Here is a 12630-nt window from a genome sequence, read left to right as displayed (position 1 = left end):
TTGGGCAACTTAGTGATTTACCAAGACCCTGTCTCAAAATTTAAATAAATAAATAGATAGATAGATAGATAGATAGATAGATAGATAGATAGATAAGGCTGGTAGTGTAGCTCCGTGCAATGCTTCAGGTGTCAACATTCTGTACCACTGAAAGAAAATAAATTCATGTCCTGTAGTCTTAAAGGGACATGGTGACTAAATGCAATGGGGATCCTGAATTGGATCTTGAAATAGAAAACAGCCGTAGGACAAAAATTGATCAGATCTAAATAAACTCTGTAGGTTAGTTCATAGTAATGTGCCAAGGTTAATTTCTTCCCTAATTTGTTCTGACAAACAAAACTATTGTGGAAGGTATTCTCATTAGGGGGAGCTTGATGAAGGCTAGATTGGAATTTTCTGTACTTGCACAGTAAAAAGGGAAAAACTTCAGTTTCTCAGTCACAGCTGGCCACCTTTCAAGTGCCCATTAGTTGCGTGGACAATGTTAATATGGACTGTTTGAGCTACAGCAGCAAGTTCTGTTGGACAGCACTGGCTATAGTTTTAACACCTGAATGGTTTTACTACATAAACCACTGGGCCATGCTTCAGAATTATTTCCATAGGAGAAATCCATCAGCTTCAATGAAAGGAGGAAAGTTATGGCTAGAAGTAAAACTCCAGTCTGCTCTCCACTGCCTAACTAGCTGTATTGTTTAACCCTTGCTGCTGCCTCTCTTATTGCTTTCTGTCCTTCAAAATGTAACAGGGCTAAACCAAATGATTCGGAAGTTAACCATTCATATCTAATATCCTGTGGATTCAGAGCAAATAAAATGAAGAGTAGATGGTTCATCATCTCAGAGGCCCATAAAGAAGATGTAGAAAAATTAATGTGTGTGTGTGAAGGGGGTAGGAAGCAGCAATTCCTGGATCTAGTTCATTTGGCACCAGTATGGACTTTGATGCTGTAAGAAAGACCCAAAGACACAGCCTCCCTGTCAGGCAAAGGCTGCAATACAGGCTTTTAATGAATAAAGAATAGAGGAGAATAAACAGGAAGCAGATTTTTAAATGGTAAGAGCATCTCATGTTATGCTAATATTTTGTTCTAGTTTTAAAAATAAGTCAAGCTATATACACAAGGATTTAAAGAACTTGACTGATTTGAGAAGTTAGTGACTATTGATTTTTTTCTGTTGCATGCCCCAGTGAACAGTCAGTAATAATCATCTGCCATCCTAAAAAGCACTTTCCTATCTAGACGTTTAAGACAAAGCACAAACATTAACCCATTTATTTCCACCATCTCTGTTGACATTAAGGTGTGCTCTTTTCCTATTTGCTACTTAGAGGGGGGAAAATGGAGGAATATGTCATTGTGGAGAGGAAGGTGATTTGAAGGAAGATTTTTGTCTAAATGAAAAGTTCCTTTCCCACTGGATCAACTGGGAATATAGACCGGAATTGACTTAACTTTTGCCTCGGGTTAATTGTTATTAAGTATATCTGAAATTCTGGCCACTGTTTATGTATTTTATTTATTCTTCGTAAAGTATACATCAGTTGGAATTCTTGGTTAACAACTAAAGAAACTTCATGTGGGAAGCTTAAGCCAAAAGGATTCCTATACCACAGATCTGAGATTCTGTAATTCCCCCCAGGAAGCCGGGTGCCAATAGGAAAGGGCAGCCAGAAATGAGGAAACATCCACCTCTCTGTCTTGATTCAATGTTCAACCCATCTCCGTCTTGATTTTAATGTATCCCCATTAATTTAGTAAAACAGCGCTATTTTGGGTCTTAAGTGTCTTCCCCAAAGACCGGGGTGTTGAAGTCTTGGTTGCCAGCCTGTTGTGTTATTGAGAAAAGATGGAACTGTCAGGAGGTGGTGTGCTTTTAATAAAGTTAGGTCATTGAGGGTACACTCTTGAAGGGGGTTCTGGAACTTTGGTCTCCCTCTCTCCCTAGATCTCTCTCTCTCGCCTTCTTGGCTGTCATAAGGTGAGTTGGCCTCTTCTACCACACTCTCCCACCATGATGTACCGTGTCGCTGTAGTCCTAAAGCAACATGAAGAGACAACCATGGAAGCTCATGAAGCTTTTGAAATTATGAACCAAAATAAATCTTTCTTTCTCTTAAGTTGACTTCCTTAGGTATTTTGTCACAACAATGGAAAGTAATACAAAGTAATCATAACACAAGTAATCATGTTTTGGTTAGTTGTAAAACAGAACTATTGTTGAAATAACCAAATATTAGGCTGAACAAATAAATGTCAAAAGAGCCACTTTCTACGAACAACTTGACAGTGATCTCTAACAGAGGAATACATGCTGTTGCTAGCAGAAAGGCACTAGGAGGATGCTATTGTTTTTCTCACTTGCCTTTTGCATCCTATGAGTAACTGAAATCTAAGTTCTTGTCTATAATTTAATAGCTAATGCTTATAAATAGGATCTTATAATAACCCTTAAGGGTTTAAAATAATTTTTTCTGTCCTGATCAAGCTCAAAGGAAGGCACCATTGTTTCTCTTTATTACAATATTTAGGTTTACTTTAATAGCATGTTAGGGCAGTAATAAAAAACAATGACTCCTACTTTCTCCACCTCCACCATGGCTACAACCCTTTCCACTGCCCCTTAGAAATGATTAGTTGCATTTGTTAAAAGTCCATAACCTGTGGAACTGCATGTTATTTTATTAGTCTTAAGATTAACAGTGTCTTCCTTCAAAAATGCAAACATTCATTGCATACCAGAGAAAGATGGAAAGTGGCCAATGAGATTCCCAGACTATCACTGAGTATCACTATGCACTTCTGAGGGAGGGGATGGTATTGGTTTTCTACATTCTTTTCTACAGAAGTTTCTTGCAGAGAGGCTATCAGCAGCTGTGAAGTTCCTCCCCCAGGAGACACAGGGCTGCTGATCACATAGCTAGTCAGGTTCAATGTTCTGATAATGTAAAGACCACATCAGGGACGTGACTAAGGTGTGATAAGCAGACAAACCCCCTCACCCATACTGAACTATCTTCTGTGTCCACTTAAGAAGCATACCTTTGAACTTGAGAACTAGAGAATACACGGTATTTTTGAAGTGGGGGGGACTAATGTTTGTAGGACTATTAGACAACACCTTAGTGAGGACTGTCAATGGCTATCCTGGGCGATTCTGCCCTAGGAACCCAGTAGAGCCTAAGGGAGACCCTGAGACAGGCATCTGGGTCACAGGGAGCCTGACCCCAGCTCAAGGCAGCCTGACTTCCCTGGGACAGTGTCACAGTCCAGAGAAGTTAGAGCTGCTGATGACAAGTTGGATACAAAGCGCAAGGTGAGAAGAGATCAGGGAAAGGTAGGCGGATAGTAAGTCAAGGTCAGGTCAGGAGCAGGTGCAAAGCACCCCACAGTTCCCAGTTGCTGAGTGCTTGTACAGAGGGATTAAGGTTCCTCATTACTTCAAGGAGCAGAGACTTTTATGACCAGGCACCAACCCATGAATGCTAAGCACGAAGAACCCCACACCTGAAGAAGACTCTGGCATTCCTTCCTAACTGTCCCTCCATCAAACACAGTGTAACCTAGAGGCCTTTGAACTTGTCCTCTCTAGTTGGAAAGTTGTTGCCTCAGGATCCATGAGCCTCTGCCCTAGCCTTATTCAGATTTCTGCTCCATGCTACCCTATTGAAGAGATCTTCCTTGACTGTTCAATCTAAAATAATATCTTTTAGACTCTCATCTTCTCATCCTACTGTATTTTTCTACATAGATTTAAGAACAATTTATATTTACAATCTTTATTTGCAAATATAAAATTCCGGCTCTCTTAGAGCAGGAACTTCATCTATTTTGCTCATCACTATGTATCTGTCAGTGACCACAGCTCCTAGCAGATGCTTCAGAATTTTTTTTAATGAATGAACTGAGACATTGTCCCTTATCTTTACATGGGCTCAGTTTACACTGCACAATTTGCATGTGTTGGGATGTAATTACATGATCCTCCTTTGCCTTCGTGAAATGTTTAGGTCTGCCCTGTAGTTGTTGTATCTCTCTGCTTTTCTCACACAGCCTTCCAGTCTTTCTTTCTCCCAACCCTCACTCCCAAGCCTAATCATCAATACATGTTTGTGCATTATGCATTTATACATCCATTCAACAAACATTTATTGGGCAATCACTGTGTACCTGCCACAAAGCTAGGTGCTGGGAATTTAACCAAAAAGCAATAAAAAAAGAGCAATTCCTGCTACCTCAAAAATTATGATTTAGTATGAGAAGCCAGGAGCTGTTTCTTAATAGTTTACAAATGGAGGTAAAATTGCCACCTGACAGAGCTGCCAGGAGAGATGCCAGTGCTATGAGTACCGTGTAATGGCAGATGAGTGGGTCGAGGAGCTCAGCAGTCTTTCACCAGGATGTTGCTGAGGGTGTGACAATGGCTGCCAAGGGGATAGGGAGTTAATGGGGTCCAGAGAGGCAAGAGGCCAGAGTGACTGTGGAAGCACATGGGAATAGGTCACAAAGGGCCGTGAAAGCAAGGCTGGTGACTTTAGACCTCATCCTAAGACCCTATGAGCCACAGGAATCCACTGTGGGGGAGAGGTTCACAGTTCACAGTGAGTATGTGGGGCAGGAGGAGAGAGAGAGAGAAGCATCATCACAGTGGGGCTGGGGGGAATACAGGCAGGGCCAGGTGAGACACTAGGATAGGTTCTTAGGAAAGAAGATGAATGATCTCTCTCTTCAAGGACCTTGATCCAGAATGTCCAACTTTCTAGATAAAGGAAAACCTGGGTGGTACAAATACAAATTATTCCTGACCAACAGCTGCAAAAGAATAAAACTCTTCCACAAAAAGAGCCTTACCTACTCACCTTTTTCTGCCCAAGATTAGCAGATTCCTAGATGGTCATGAACCAACCAGTTAGATTCTACCATTCTCAATAAAAAACATTTTCTTCAATGATTAAAATTTCAGTTTTCTGTAGTTCTAACAGTGCTGATGGCGAAGAAACTCAACTGCCTTTTATGTCTTCTATGCAGCAGCTTCGTTTCGTAAGGTTTTATAATGAACGCCTCTCAGTTTGGTGGACCAGACAAGCCCACTGGCCAAGTTCATTGCTGGCACTGACAGGAATAAATGAAATTGTCCATTTTACTGCAAAAGCACAAGGGCACATAACACCTTCTTTGTGCGGCATGTCATCCCTTTCTGCAGTAGCTTGACAAAATAAAAAATGGTATTTTCCATCAGACTCAACTAATGTGCATTTATTAGTTTGATTTTAAAGCTATTTGGAGGATAAAAGAGCCCATCCTTAAGTTTCCTCCAGCACTAGTGAAAAATTACTAAATAAATCTGAAAGAGATAATAGACCTGGAGGAAAGGAAGCAGAATTAAGAGGGGAAAATGGAAGGGATCATAGTACACTAACAGCATCTAAAACCTGGTGGCTTAATATACTCTTAGAAGTGCCTATTCTCTATGCCCCATCACTTTATTTCTCCTGGAAAAACACAAGGGAGTCTGAGTGTTGAGTAGTGAAGGAGAGCAGAAATGGAGACAAGAGAATTGTCTTCTACTCTGTCCCCTTTTGGGGGTGTCTTTCTCTGCCCCTGAAGTTATTTGTCCAAAGTGAAGAAAGGAAAATGCCTACCATGCCCACAGTGTTGTCTGTGTTTCCTGTGATGTTTGCCTACATTTTAGTTAGTATTTCATATTTTCTAATCTTCACAGCCTTTATGTGACATCTTGGAACATTTCCCCATATTTTCATTATTATTTCCTTCCCCACTAATGATGTTTCTGGAACAGAGGCATGATCTTGCATGGCTTTTCATCATTAACAGAGGGAATGCTGGGTTTGATTTATTTGCAAAGCCCCTGGGATGACTTTTGTGCTTAGATGTCAAAAAATTTCTCCATCTCCTTCTAAACCATTAATTTTATCATATGGAAATAGCTTCCATAATGGATAAAACATTGTCAACTGAATCTGACAGACTGTTAAAACACTCCTGAAGATTTGTAAGCTCAAGCTCCTGCCTCTTGGGACTTACTTAAAACAAGCACACCCACATTTATATTCTCTCTTAAATGTCATTGGGAAAAAATCTTCACGATAAGATTGTTGTAATGTACACAGACAGTGATCAAGAATCATTTCCCTCTAGTCCTGGTCAAGTCATGTTATTATTCATGAAACAGGGTAAGCCATTATTCTTTCCCCACTAGCCTTGAAAACTGAAACTTTGCCGTAAGTGGGAAGGAGACCACCCTGTAAAAGAGATAGCTTGTAAAGTCTGGGATATGTTTTTTCTTAATTTTTTAAATTTTGAGATAAGTGTAGATTCACATGAAGTTGTAAGAAATAATGGAGATCCCCCCTGTCCTGTACCCAGCTGGCCCCCAAATGGTACCATTTTGTAAAATCTCGTAAGACAATATCTCAACCAGACTACTTACATTGATACAAGACATGACTCTTATTTAGAGTTCTCATTTTACTTGTACTCATCTGTGCATGTGTAGTAAATATGCCATTTTATCACATGTGTAGATTTGTACATCCATCACCACATTCAAGGTACACCACCGTTCCAACACCACAAAGACCCCTTATGTTGGCCTTTTATAATAACAGCTACATCCCTCTTCTGCCTCTCTCCATGGGTAACTATTTTTCCTTGAGTTTTTCTATACTATGATACATAATAAAGAGAAATAGAATTATGAAAAGTATTTGTCCTCAATGAAAGCACTTGAGGTTTTAGAAAATGCTCTCCCCTTGTGATGGATGCAGCCAGAGCTGGATATCTGAACCCAGACTGGATTTCAATTCTGCTCCACCTCCCTGGCTGGGCACCTTTGTGCAGATCAGAATCATGGGTCATAAATGAGTGCTGTGACTTAGCATCCAGGCAACGACAGAGATGAGAGCCATTGTACCTTCATTTCTTGGAAAATTCAGTTAATGATATTCCATTAAAATTATGATTTTCAGCTATATCAAGAAGTTGCTTCCAACATCAAGGATTTCTTGAAAAGTCATTGATGGCATCTAAAGTCCCAATTAGCTTCTAATTGGAACTTGAGCAAAATCATTCTCTGGAATTATCAGTTCTATGATTAGCTAAATGCAGATTATGAGAAGGCATAAAATTATTTTTTAAAAGAAATGTAGCAAGTCAGCTCCAGTTTCAATCCTTTATTACAAGCTGAGATTTTAAAAAATCTATAAGTTCCCAAGCTGACACATCCCATCTGCTACTGTAGGCACTTTTGCCCATCTGATATAAAATGCCAGCAAGAAAGTCCTCAAAGCCAGCCCAATGGCTCAATAAAATATGGTCTTCTTGTCACCCTTAGTGCTTAAATCATTTGTTGTCAAACTGGGTGGCTTTCAGAGTTGACATTTACTGCTGTTTGCTGCAAAAGAGATTACAGCCTCAAGGAGAGGGCCAAAACTGTCATTAGCACTGCCAACTATGAGAACAAAGGCCTTGGTTAATTTTTTGTGAGTCTGATGCTGTCCTATAGTTCCTAAGACAGATGGTTTTTAAGGGATAGATTTTCAACAAGACACTCATGAAGTGTTTACCCAGTGGTCCAATAGCCTCATGTGTATACAGACACTCAAACCTGCCGCAAACAAAGAAACCCGTAAGAGATCCTTTACTTCCTTCCCTCTCCCAACCCCCATCTCTCACTCTCTGCTTCCGTATTTCTTTTTCCGAAATCTCTAGGTTGGATCCAACATGGACAGGTCTTCTACACATGAGGAATTCACATCAGTAATAGGAATAAATTTTTAAAAGCTTGCAGATTCAATTCAGCAAAAATGTATCAACTGCCTTATATGTTTATGGCACTGTGACAATTGCTTCAGGAGACATCAAAAGAAGTCTCTTCCCTTAAAAAGGAGGAAACTAATATTTATCTAGGAATTCTATGGGCCAAGTATTTTGTATTTGTTATTTCCTGCTATTATCATCATGACTGTGTAAAGTAGCTATTATGATTTTCTGCATCAGAAAAGATGACCCCAGGCAGTTTAAAGGGTTGTCCAGGTTCACATATCCAGTAAGAGGTAAAGGCAACATTCATACCAGGTATATCTGAGTCTGAAACCCATGCTTTTTCCATTCCATGTCCTTTAAGATTCTCACACAAAAAAAGGGAAAATAGCACCATTGAAATATGGAAACATAAGTATATGCAAAACTGTAATAGAAAGCAGTTTTTAATAAACTTCACAAGAAATGTTAAATTGAGAGATTATAAGGAAATTAAACATATGATTAATGTGGCAGATACTACAGTGATTATCCCCTTTCAATGAAGGACTTGTCCCAGCTGCCCAAGAGCGCTAGTGACATATGACCTTTAGCAGTCAGGTCCTCTAAGAACTTGTCCTATCTACAAGGATCCACCTTGTCCAAAGTTGTGGCCCTTCATAGAAGCCCACATCCACTGGCTGACTGACACAGCAGTAAAAGGTTTGACCACCTTGGCTCATTCAGAAAACCTCATAAGGACCACGGTGGCTCCATAGCTCACAAGTTCTGGCTGAAGGTGTTGCTTATTGCAGTCCCTGTTCTTGGATCACAAAGCTGCTTAATAATCACTGCACATGTTAAACTCTGGCTGAGACTTTGCTTCCTAGATACCAGCCCAAGACAGCTGAGGAGATCTTAAAATTCTTTGTAGCTAAGATAAATAGGTTTTGGGTGACAAGTCGAATTTCAAGAGGATAGCCAGGTAATTTTTGTTGGAAAGGCAACTGTGTCTCTAGTGGGGAAGGTCTTAAAAACTAGATAAGAAGATTACCCAGCTGGGAAATGGCAACCCACTGAAGAGTTTGAGCAGAGATGACACAGAGGAGGCTATTCCTGGAGAAAAGACTGTGCTCATATTATGAGGCTGAGTGGGAAGACAGAAGCAAAACACTGGAATCATTGAGAAGCTGGTGGTGATTCAGATTACTTCTGAGAACAGAGTGTTAGATTTTCTGGCCAAAAGGGGTGTGAATCCTGGCTCCATCACTTTCTGAGGGTATTTGGAAAGTCATTTTATCACGTTATCCCTCCAAGTAAAATAATATTGTTAGTGTGGAATGTCTGGAAGCTTACAAAGGATTAAAACACACACACACACACACACACACACACAGAGACACACAAGCACCTGCAAATCTCTAAACAAATTCAAATTTTAGGTGTGGAGATAAAAAAGGCTGGCTTGGAGCAGGGGTTAGTAATCTATAACATTTTCTAAAATCTGTCAGCCTGTGTTTTGTAAATAAAGTTTTATTGGAACACAGCCATGTCCTTTCATTCAGATATTCCCTATAGTTGCTTTTAAGCAACAAAGGCAGGAGGGTTGTAAAAGAGATCATTTGGCCCCCCAACACCTAAAACATCTATTCTCAGGCCCTTCATATAGAAAGTTTGCAGTTTCTGACCTTGAATGTCACAATAAAGTTGTGTAATATAAAGGGTATGACAGTAGTGAAATCTATAAGAACCAGCAACCACTTGGGCTTAGGAGGACAGATTGCCAAGAGAAAGGACCAATAGCCCTCAGATTTCTAATTGAGATCCCAGTGAGAGTGGTGGTGTCCTTGACTGCACTGAAGAAATTAGGAAGAATCCTTTCACTTAGTGATTGGTTTAATTTTGGACATTTTGAATTTTAAGTGCTGGTTGAAATGCTGAGCAAGAGACTGAAAATGCAAATCTGATACCTTAGCAAGGGCTAAAGGTGGAGTTTTGATTTTTCAAGCAGTGTAAAACCCTGAAAATATTAAGGAAACTTGGTGATTTTGTGGGCAACACTGTATAGTTCTGATCTTAACTTCTCACTTTTAAATGGGTCAAGTTCTATTAGAGAATTACTCACAGACTTCATGCTTAAAATTGGAGGAGTAAGGCTTTGTTGATTAGTATCATATTAAGCAGAAAATGAGATAAAAGCTATAAAGTTTTATTGATTCTACAAAGGAAATATTTTAAAACCTGGCAAAGAATCCTGCAAGGGAGGGCATTTGACTAGGTTGCTGACCACGGTACATTATTTGAAAACCAATAGTCAGTGGACCTACACTAGATGTCCCAAGTGATGTGAGTCTTCTGAGATAGTAAATGGTTTTCTATAAATAAAAGGATTTGGAAGTTAAATAACTTCAGAGAAAATCAGATTAAAGAAATTTAAAGCTTTTTATTATAGAATTTCTCAGTGACTTTGATATGTTAATAAATACTAGGAATCCCCAAGAGATAAACACAGTAAGTAGATAAGTAAACTAAGGCTTAAAGCAGTAACTTGACTAGGGTTAAGCAGCTATTATGAAGCACAGCCAGGAACCAAATTCAGAGGCTCTGCTTCAGAGCTCTCAGCAACTGCAGGCTCCTAATGATGATGATAAAGGGTGATGATGGCTTGGTGGTAAAACACTGTCATTATTGACAAGCAATCCCTTGGTACTTGATGTCCCTGGAAAGCCTATAGTAATTCTTAGTCCAATGTATCAGTCACCTGGTGTCAAAATAACACTGTGTCAATTACCAAAAACTCAGTGGCTGACAATAATAGGCACTTATGCTGTTGAGTACATCTGCATGTTGGCTAAAGTAGCTTTGCTGATTTGGATCCAGGCTGCAAGTTCATATCGGGTCTGCTCTATAGAGCTCTTGTCTTTCTGAGACCAATGCCAACCCTGGCAGAGTCCCCTCCTAGTGGAAGCAGAATGTCTCCATGTGCATCACACCTGCTAATATCCATGGCCCAAAGCAAGCCACTTGCTTGTGCCCAAGTCAGGGAGGGCAGAACGTCCACTCCACCTCTACTGGGAAAAGCTGCACTGTCACATGGCAACACATGTGATAGGGGGAAGGGTGAACAAGTGGAACCAATTATCCAATTGATCATGACCCATATGTAAAATGCAGTGTAGCAACATGTAGCAGAAAATTTAGTGTGTTCTAAGTAATTCACAGAATCTTGGCACTGTGAATTCCAGTTCGATCAGTGCAATGTGTGTCATATCCCTACTGATTAAGAGGCTGTCCAACATTGGCATAGGAAAAAACTTTATGAACAAATACTCAGTAGCACAGGAACTAGCACAAAGAATCAACAACTGGGATCTCATCTTATTAAAAAGCTTCTGCACTGCAAGAAAAATCACCAACAGAGCTAAGAGACAACCTACAATGTGGGAAAAAATTTTACCAGCTGCTCCTCAGACAAAGGTCTTCTATCTAGAATAAAGAACTCAAAAAAATCAGACTCCCAAAATATAAAGGCCCAGTTCAAAAATGGGCATCTGAAATGAACAGACATTTTTCAGACAAAGAAGTAAAACCACCAAATAAACATATGAAAAAACATTCAGCATCACTGGTCATTCGAGAGATGCAGATGAAAACAACGCTGAGATTCCACCTCACCTCAGAAAGAATGGCTGCTATCAAGAAATCAACCAGTAACAAATGCTGGCAGAGGTGTGAGGAGAAAGGAACCCTTCTTCATTGTTGGTGGGAGTGCAGACTGGTGCAACCACTGTGGAAATCAATATGGAGATACCTCGAACAACTAGGATTAGAAGTCCCATTTGACCCATCTATCCCTCTGCTGGGTATCTTCCCCCCAAAATTAAAAGAATCATACCACTGTGACATATGCTCACCCATGTTTATAGCGCCACAGTTTGAATAGCTAAAACTTGGAAACAGCCCAATTGCCCATCAACTGGAGACTTGATAAAGAAGATGTGGGGCTTTTTTTTTTTTTAATAAAAAGAAGTACTGCTCAGCCATAAAGAAACTAGACATTTATAGCTAAGTGGATTCACATTGAGGCCATACTCTTGAGTGAAATAAATAGGACACACATGTGGAAATACCAAATAGTTTCTCTAGTGTGAGAAACTAAAAGTGTAAATAAGGATCAAAATGTATAACTGATATTGTGTAATAGGAAGAAAAGGTCTAAAGGAGCAGGGGAAGTGGGAGGGGTAGGGGAAAGAAAAGAAGGGAAAAGAAAAAATACGAGAAAAGAAAAACATGGAAGCAAAGTCTTTGTAAATAGGGAAGGGTGGAGGGGGTAAAGGGAGGGCAGGGAAAGGGGAAAAAATAAGAACCAAGATACATCATGTAAAGGTACAAGATCCCAATGATGAATGTAACAGTATTTTATACCTAAAATGTACCAATAAACTTAATGGAAAAAAGAAAAAGAAGCTGTCCAAGCCTGGGCTAGATAAGGTAGATATTCTTGGAATTGTCTTAAGAACTTACTAAGTAAATTAGTAAGCAGTGGACAAGTTCCCTGGGTCTCTCTTTGGCCCAAACATTAGTGTTCACCTGGCTTCTCTGCATTGGGTTTCTGGCTGCCACACTCTGGGCCTGCTGTTCAACGTTCAACCACCTCTGCCAGGCAAGCAGGTTAGAAGGAAAGCCAGTCTTAGGAGTCTGAGTATGGTCATCTTGATAGGACAAGAGAATTCCCAAGCCTGTGCAGACTGGGCTCAAAGTCCAGGAAATATTTCAGAAAAAAGCGTGAACAGCGGAAATCTGGCAAAATGGAAGGAAGATGAGAGGACACGGGAAGTAGAATCCGAATGCACTCCTCTGGAAAA

At 40.0% G+C, this 12630-nt stretch overlaps 1 long non-coding RNA gene across 1 annotated transcript in view; it reads right to left on the bottom strand.

The window, feature by feature from the left end:
• The window catches only part of LOC147829209 (uncharacterized), a 115622-nt gene that overhangs the window by 36676 nt on the left and 66316 nt on the right, over positions 1-12630 (bottom strand). The window contains exon 3 of the long non-coding RNA XR_015449313.1: positions 1-12630. This exon is cut by the window's left edge and continues 36676 nt beyond it; it is cut by the window's right edge and continues 22819 nt beyond it. This is a non-coding gene — a long non-coding RNA (uncharacterized LOC147829209).

The sequence above is a fragment of the Heterocephalus glaber genome, unplaced genomic scaffold (assembly GCF_053883595.1).
Source record: "Heterocephalus glaber isolate CG9 unplaced genomic scaffold, H.glaber_assembly_v1.0 deba00000676, whole genome shotgun sequence".
In the NCBI taxonomy this organism is placed as follows: Eukaryota; Metazoa; Chordata; class Mammalia; order Rodentia; family Bathyergidae; genus Heterocephalus; species Heterocephalus glaber.
This window is presented reverse-complemented; position numbering and strand designations above follow the sequence as displayed.